The sequence below is a fragment of the Pinus tabuliformis genome, chromosome 3_2, assembly GCF_031772625.1.
Source record: "Pinus tabuliformis cultivar Carrire ecotype Pingquan chromosome 3_2, CPIR1, whole genome shotgun sequence".
Classification (NCBI taxonomy): domain Eukaryota; kingdom Viridiplantae; phylum Streptophyta; class Pinopsida; order Pinales; family Pinaceae; genus Pinus; species Pinus tabuliformis.
The window spans coordinates 920,540,795-920,548,493 of NC_142302.1; positions in this window are offsets into that span (position 1 = coordinate 920,540,795).

Consider the following 7,699-nt stretch of genomic DNA (forward strand, 5'->3'; position numbering starts at 1 on the left):
GTTTTCCTTAGAGATGCAACATTCCATTTGGAATTAGCTTGAAGTGACTTGAAATAATTTTTAGATTCCTTAGGAGGCCCAACGACTTGCCTTCCTTGCTTAACATATCTCTTGAGATGTGCCAGGACTTATCTTTTAAGGTTGATTTTGCAAATTTGGGCACATGGGTTTGCTTGGACAAAAAATAGTCGATGATTTTTAACATATCACTTGCCTCATTTGACCAAGGATTGACCTTAATATGCCTTCTTCAAGCCCACCTGTGTCACAAAAGGAGTACAACCACCTTTGATTAGGCATATCTCCTTGGTGTCTTGACATTTTAATAAAATTTCCATGTGGCATGGTAAGTAAAAATTATGTTGAAAATTTGAGTCTTTGTTGACTCTTGATCCTTGGGATCCTATGTGTTGGGATCTGTAAACTGCCTTGGGAAAGGTGAAATGTTGTAAAATGTGAGTCTGCCATGTTGAGAACTGTAACATGAATGATATATCACAGCCAAAGATTGCATACAGACTCTATGACAAATGACCATGTGGATAGGACATAGGTGCGCTCAAGACATGGGCTATACTACAAATAATGATCATTGCTACAAGACCAAAGGTTCCTCTAAAGCATGTGTCCAAGTATGCCCTTCCTAATCCCTCCAATCCTATGCAGATGAAAGAACCTAAAAGTGGAGTGTAAGTCGATTGGGTATGGCAGATAGTAATAGGCATAGGACACCACAATATATAACATCACATGACCTACAAGCCTACGATTTGGATTTTCTAGGACTACAATGATGCTTCCCAAAAGGAAAAATTAGCTATAGTACCCTTGCTGAAATGAGGGGTAACAGTTCCATTGGAGGATCTGGAGGGCGATGACTTTTGTCCAATTAGTCTCACTGTCTAGATTATGTTCTCAAGTATTTTTTCCTAGACTCATGGAGCTTTCCAGATAATATCTTTTTTCGTTCTTTGAAGTTTTCAACTTTATCATTAACATGTTGAGATATTATGATATTTTCATTTCAATTTGATATTATTATGTGGGCCTTGGTTGATAGATATAGAATTTACGAATACCTTGAGATGAAAATCTGAAATTTGATTTTAAATTACGAAATTTTAAATTTGATTTACGTAAGAAATCTGAAAATTCAATTTGATTTCATATCAGAAAGTGATACGTATGATATTTGATATTTACTAGTTTAGTGTTTCTAATTTATTGTTTATCTCATTTACCAATATGTGTATGAAAGCTAAACAATTGATATATTTTAGTTCATATTTTATTTTTTTCTTTTTCTTCTTCAATAGATATATAATTGTTTAAAACATAATTTTAGGGAATATATTGCTGAAGTTCTGAAAAGAAACTTATTAGAAATACTGGCGAAAATATTGAAAATATCAGCAAAATAAACTTAGACCTCAAGAGTTATGGAAATATTGGACAAATTTGGAACCCTGAAAAACTTGGGAGATCTCAAAGATATTTGCAAGACATACTTGTAAAAAAAAAGGTTAGGGTGAGGGTTCTGATTCCCTGATTCGTAAGTTTGGGATGAGTGCCGCAACCGCACCAGAATCTTCTGTTGGTTTTGGTCACACCCATGGTTTGTGTAACTTTGATGATAAGTCTAAGTAACTATTGGAATTTGTAGTCCTTTTTATGGAATATTTTATTTTCCTATACATGTATTGTGTGAAAGGAAAGATGCATAAAATCTCAATCTTCTTTTAATAAAATGGCACATAGTAATTAATAATGGAAGAATTACATGTCTGATCCCAATGTTGTTTATCATGTGATTTTCATTCATTAGGTAAAGTGGTTCAAAATTGAGTTATGTCAATCTTTGGAGGAGAAGGAAGCCGCTATTCTGAGATCGAAGCTGTTAAACAAAGGTCTATAGATAATTCTTTACAAGGGCTAATATATTGGAAATGGAACTTGTGCTTATATTTTCCAGGAAAACTAATTATGAGAGAGTGATGGGGGAAGAGAGAGGGAGGTAAGAGAGAAAGGGAGAGAGAGGGTGTATGAGAGAGCAGACTTGAGATAGAGGAGGAGAGAGGGAGGGAAGAATAAATACATAGAGAGTGAAAAGTGGAGAGAGAGAGAGTGACAAGGGAGAGATGGAGAAATAGTGTGTATGGTTGGAGGTGAGAGAAAGAGACAAAGAAGAAGAGGTGGAGCGTATGGGGGAGAGAAGGAGAGGGGAGAGAGGGAAGGATATAGTAACAGAGTTGAAGGGTGAAGAGAGAGAAAGAGATAGAGAGAGGATGTGAGAGAGTGGAGAGAGGGAGGAGAGGAGAGAGAGGAGAGAGAGGGAGTGATAAGAAAAATGCATAGAAAGGGAGAGAGGACAACAAGAGGGAAGAGAGGTAGAAGTGGGGGAGAGGGAGAGAAGGGGAAGAGAGAGAGAGAGAGGGAGGGAGAGGAGGAGGGAGGGAGAGATAGATAGATTGGAGAAAGAGAATGTCTGTTTTGGGGGTGATATAGAGAGACAAAGGGATATAGAGATATATATGGAAAGTGAAGAGAGGGACACAGAGAGAGATGAAGAGAGAGAGGGAGGGACAAAGTGATTGATAGATATCGAGTGAGAGACCACGTGTGTTGGGGGGGTTGAGATAGAGAGACAAAGAAGGAGAGATGGAGGAATATATATATATATATATATATATATATATATATATATATATATATGTATGTATATATGGAGGGGGAAGAGAGGGAAGAATATTTATTGCACTTTTATTTTAGTGTGGATGTTGATTTCTAATGATATTTGATTGCTTGCACTAGATACATTGGTTTCAATGTAGACGATTTCTATTCCTCTTTTATTACTTCCACTAAATTCATTGACTTTAACGTAGATGGTGATTTCTAAACCTATTTCATTGCTTTCACTATATGCATTTATTTCAATCTAGATGTTGATTTATAATCCTATTTCGTTACTTGCACTAGATGCATTTATTTCAATGAAGATGTTGGTTTATAAACCTATTTTCTGACTTGCAAAAGATGCATTGATTTGAGTGTAAATGTTGATTTCTAATCATATTTGATTTCTTGTATTACATGAATTGACTTCAGTGTAAATGTTGTTTTCTAATCTTATTTATTCTGGCATTAGATGCATTGATTTCAGCGTAAGCATAAAATATTATTGACAATGTACATTAATTTTTGTGTTATAGTAATATAACCTATTAATATTCGAGAGAAAAAGAGACAAGGTATGATTTTTAATATAATATCTTGAGCTAAAGATTTAAATGGTTTATGATTTAACCTGTCCTTTTCCTATAATCGATATGAAAAGACGACAAAAGTGACAAGGGTGACAATAAAAATAGTAGAAGAAAATAGTTTGAGATTAATCACCTATTTGTAATTTACTATATTCTTATTATTCACATTTTCTATTATTCAACACTATTACATTGTTAGTTTACATTCAAAATTTTAATTTCATCATTAAAGTTATTCACAATATTTATCATCTCAAAAAACTAAAGTAACTAAGAAAAGTTAAAATTAAAATGACCAGATTAATCTGAGACATATTTAGCATATTTAAAATATTATATTAATATTAGATGATTTTACATATTATTGATAAAATCAATCATTTGTTTGTTATATCTTCTTTGGCCTCACACAACTGAATCCAGCCTAGATCCATGTTAACTCTGGATATATCAAGCGCCAAGAGGGATAAAACCTCTCGAGGTGAAAACCCTTTCTCAAGTTTTTCACTTAAAAAAGAGTTTTGCACCTTAAGAGATTTGATTCCTCTCGTTGCTTGCTATATAACAAGCCAATGGGCCAAATCCATGGACCAAATTATTATTAATACCATGCAAAAGAACATTATTAACCCTAATATTACTATTATTAAATTTAATAACTTTGCATTAATACAATATTAAATTTTTTATATTATAATATATATATATATATATATATATATATATATATATATATATATATATATATATATATATATATATATATATATATATATATATATATATATATATATATATGGGAGATAAGAACAAAGACATATTGTGATAGAGTCGGAGAAATAGGGGGACTCACAAGGGAGAGATGGAGATAAATTGAAGGAGAGGGGAGAAAAGGAATGAAGAGAGGGGGAGAGGAGTGAGAGAGGTAGAGAAGGGTAAGAGAGGGAGAGGGAGACTTAAAGATGGAGGAGGGAGAGAGAGAAGGAGGGAGGGAGAAGGAGAGAGGGAGGGAGAAGGAGAAGGAGAGAGGGAGGGATGGTGGGAGAAGGAGAGAGGGAGGGAGGGAGGGAGGCAGGGAGAAGGAGAGAGGGAGGGAGGGAGCGAGAAGGAGGGAGGGAGGGAAGGATATGGGGGAAGAGAGAGGGAGTTAGTAGAGAAAGGAAGAGAGACGAAGGATGAGAGAGAGAACTTCAGAGAGAGGAGGAGAGAGGGAGGGATAGAGAGATGGATTTGGAGGGGGAGAGAGGGAGGGTAGAATAAAGACATAAAGAGCGATAAGTGGAGAGAGAAAGAGTGACAAGGGAGAGATGGAGAGAGAGTGTTTATGTTTAGGGTTGAGATAAAGAGAAATAGAAGGAGAGATGGATACAAGGGGGAAATAAGGAGAGAGAAATTTGGAGAGAGAGAGAGAGAGCGCAGGGGGTATATTGATGGAGGCAAGAGAGAAAGGGAGAGAGTGGAAAGATGAGATAGAGGACTTGAGAGAGAGGGAGAGAGTAATGGGGCAAGAGGGAGGATTGTAGAGAGAGAGAGAGAGAGAGAGAGAGAGAGAGAGAGAGAGAGAGATGGGGGAAGATAGAGGGTGGTAGAAGAGAAAGAGCGAGAGGAAGGATGAGAGAGAGGAGGAAAGAGAGAGGGATAGAGAGATGGAGTTGGAGGGGGAGAGAGGGATGGTAGAACAAATACATAGTGAGTGAGAAGTGGAGAGAGAGATGGAGTGAAAAGGGAGATATGCAGAGAGAATGTGCATGTTTGGGGGTGAGATAAAGTGGAAAAGAAGGACAGATGGAGAGAATGGGGTCAAAGAGAGAGAGATAGGCATATAGTAACGGAGTTGGAAGGTGGAAAGGGAAGGAGGGAGAGAGAGAGAGAGAGAGGGAGAGAAAGGGAGAGAGAGGAAGGAAGAGAGAGAGGATGTGAGAGAGTGAAGAGAGGTAGGTAAAGAGAGATGGAGATGGAGGGGGAGAAAGATGGTGATCCAAGATTTCTTCATCTACCGGAATTATCAAAGATCTTTTATTTCTATGATGTTGTTATAATTGCATTAAAAAGAGAATAAAATAATTACATGTGCATGCTTAAACAAGATGAAACATGACAACTATAACCAAATCAAGAACATGATACATTTGATAACAAAGTTCACCTAGCGTGGGCTACGTCTCTAGGCACGGTGTCAAGATAGTGGAGATATCTTCATATAATGTTGGAAAAGGTGATGATGTACATGGAAGATTCTTTTTCATAACAATGTCATATGCCTTCAACAATAATGGCTTGTCTCTCCACGAGATGTTCTCCCTATAGGAACTCTCACTCAAAATGGGCTTCCTTCAACATGACAAACTAAAAAGATGTCATATAATGTGGAAATGAGTTTCCCCTAAACATAGTTACAGAGGGATATCAATAACAATACATAGCATGACAAGCTAATGACATCTCACATAATGTGGCAATAATGATCCCTTGACATAGTATCAAACAAGGATCTCAAGAATAATACATCATCTCAACAATAATGAAAGGAAACATAACATGACTCCTTCATGTACCTTCACTTCTGAAGTTGGCCAACAAATGAAAAACTCAGTTACAAACACTGACTGCACCACTAAATTTCTGACGTCGAGTAGTGTAAAATCGACTATCCATTCATCAAATTTTGACACTGGGAAATCTGGGCCTTCGGGAATCTTTTAAATTCCCCATGATTCTCTAAATATTTTTCTCCATGCACTCATTGGAGATATTCCCTTGAAATGTAAAATCTGATCTCAACATTGAAATCCTTGTGGAATTCTAAGACTTTTGAGTATAAGGTTGGCTACATTGTTACTCTGGTGAATTTCAGCCTCCAAGGGAATCTAAATATTCCTCAAGATTCTTCAAGGATTCCCTGCTAAGGGGAACCTGCAATTGTGTTGCTTAGATAGAAATTATGAATTCACCATCACGCTCCTTGTGAAAATTTGAGAAAAATGACTGTAAACCTGATAACATTCTAACAATGTGAAAGTTTACCTCCTAAGGAATATATTTAGCATCTCAAGGTTCTCTACAAAAAATATGTCTCGAAAAGCATCCCAACATAGTTCCACCTAACCCCTAAAAATCATGGTTCCATTCTCTGTCCCACTCATGGTTCCGGCAGATCAGAATTCCTCCACCGTTGTCTTGGCTTCCGTCTGTTCTCTCTCTCCCCCATCGAATGGAAAAACCAAAGCTTATAAAGGGGTTGGGTGGCAAACTTTACAAAGCACCTACCCTTGGTGGATTGGTTAGGCATTTTGTTTTATGCAGGGAGGTCAGGGATTCAAATCCTACCTACCACCAACCTTAGTATATAGTTCAGGTTTGATATCTTTTTGTTTCATATTAATACATGATCATTTAATGTTCTTTTTGGAAAATGGTCAGTTAAATACAATATGTCGTTGTTGGTTATATTTTACTGTATCTTGTTTTGGTGGTGGCGGGGTTTGACCACCCACCACCATATATATGGTATGAGGACCATTGGGATGGTAATGTTTGTGGCTTGCCACCCCACAATGTTTTTTGTTTTTGTTTTTGTTTTTTATATAATATATCATTTTGTTTGTTTTCGGGTGACAATAAGGTTTATTAGACAAATTAAGGGTTCAGAAAATTCTACCATTACAATGGCCAGATTTCATGCATAGATTCTCCGTGAATTCGTAGGATCATTAAACTTGCCACTTGTACAACTTTGACCATATTTATATTCTTCATATGAACTCAGATTTTAGTTTCATTCACATTGTTGGAATTAAGGCAATGAGTGCTACACCCTGATCCTAGTTTGAGAGAAATTTGACCACTTTTAATTTTGAGCTATTATAAGCCCTTTTTGACCTCTGAGTGTGTCTAGAGACACTTATATCATTACTCCCCACTGACGATATTTTGGTCCTCTAAAATCATGAAAATAATCGACAACTTTTGTGTACATTTTCTACATCGCAAGTGTCATGATAGTCGCCCTTCTTTCTCCTTCACCTTTGACTTTTGGATCCATAAGAAACGAGGTGACACATGCATCCTCTGCAAACTTGTAGTACAATATTTTTCAAATTACATGCTTAACTACATGAACAATTATTACCCAAGCATCCCATACTTGTCATGTGTTTATAACACATACTTTGTGGTCAAGTTTACATCAAAATGGAAACAATGGCCCAAATATAAATACAAGGCCAAAACACCATTGTTTCTTCAACAAGTGATGGAAAACACATCATCATTTTTACAATTTAAAATGCAACACATGATTTACAAGGTGAGGCCATGATAAGATACCCAATCTAGAAAAACCATTTCTTACTCAACAAAGTGAACCACAATGAATGTGGTAGATATTCTTGATGAACATTTTCACTGTGTGGTTTCTGCACGGGCATTTTGTC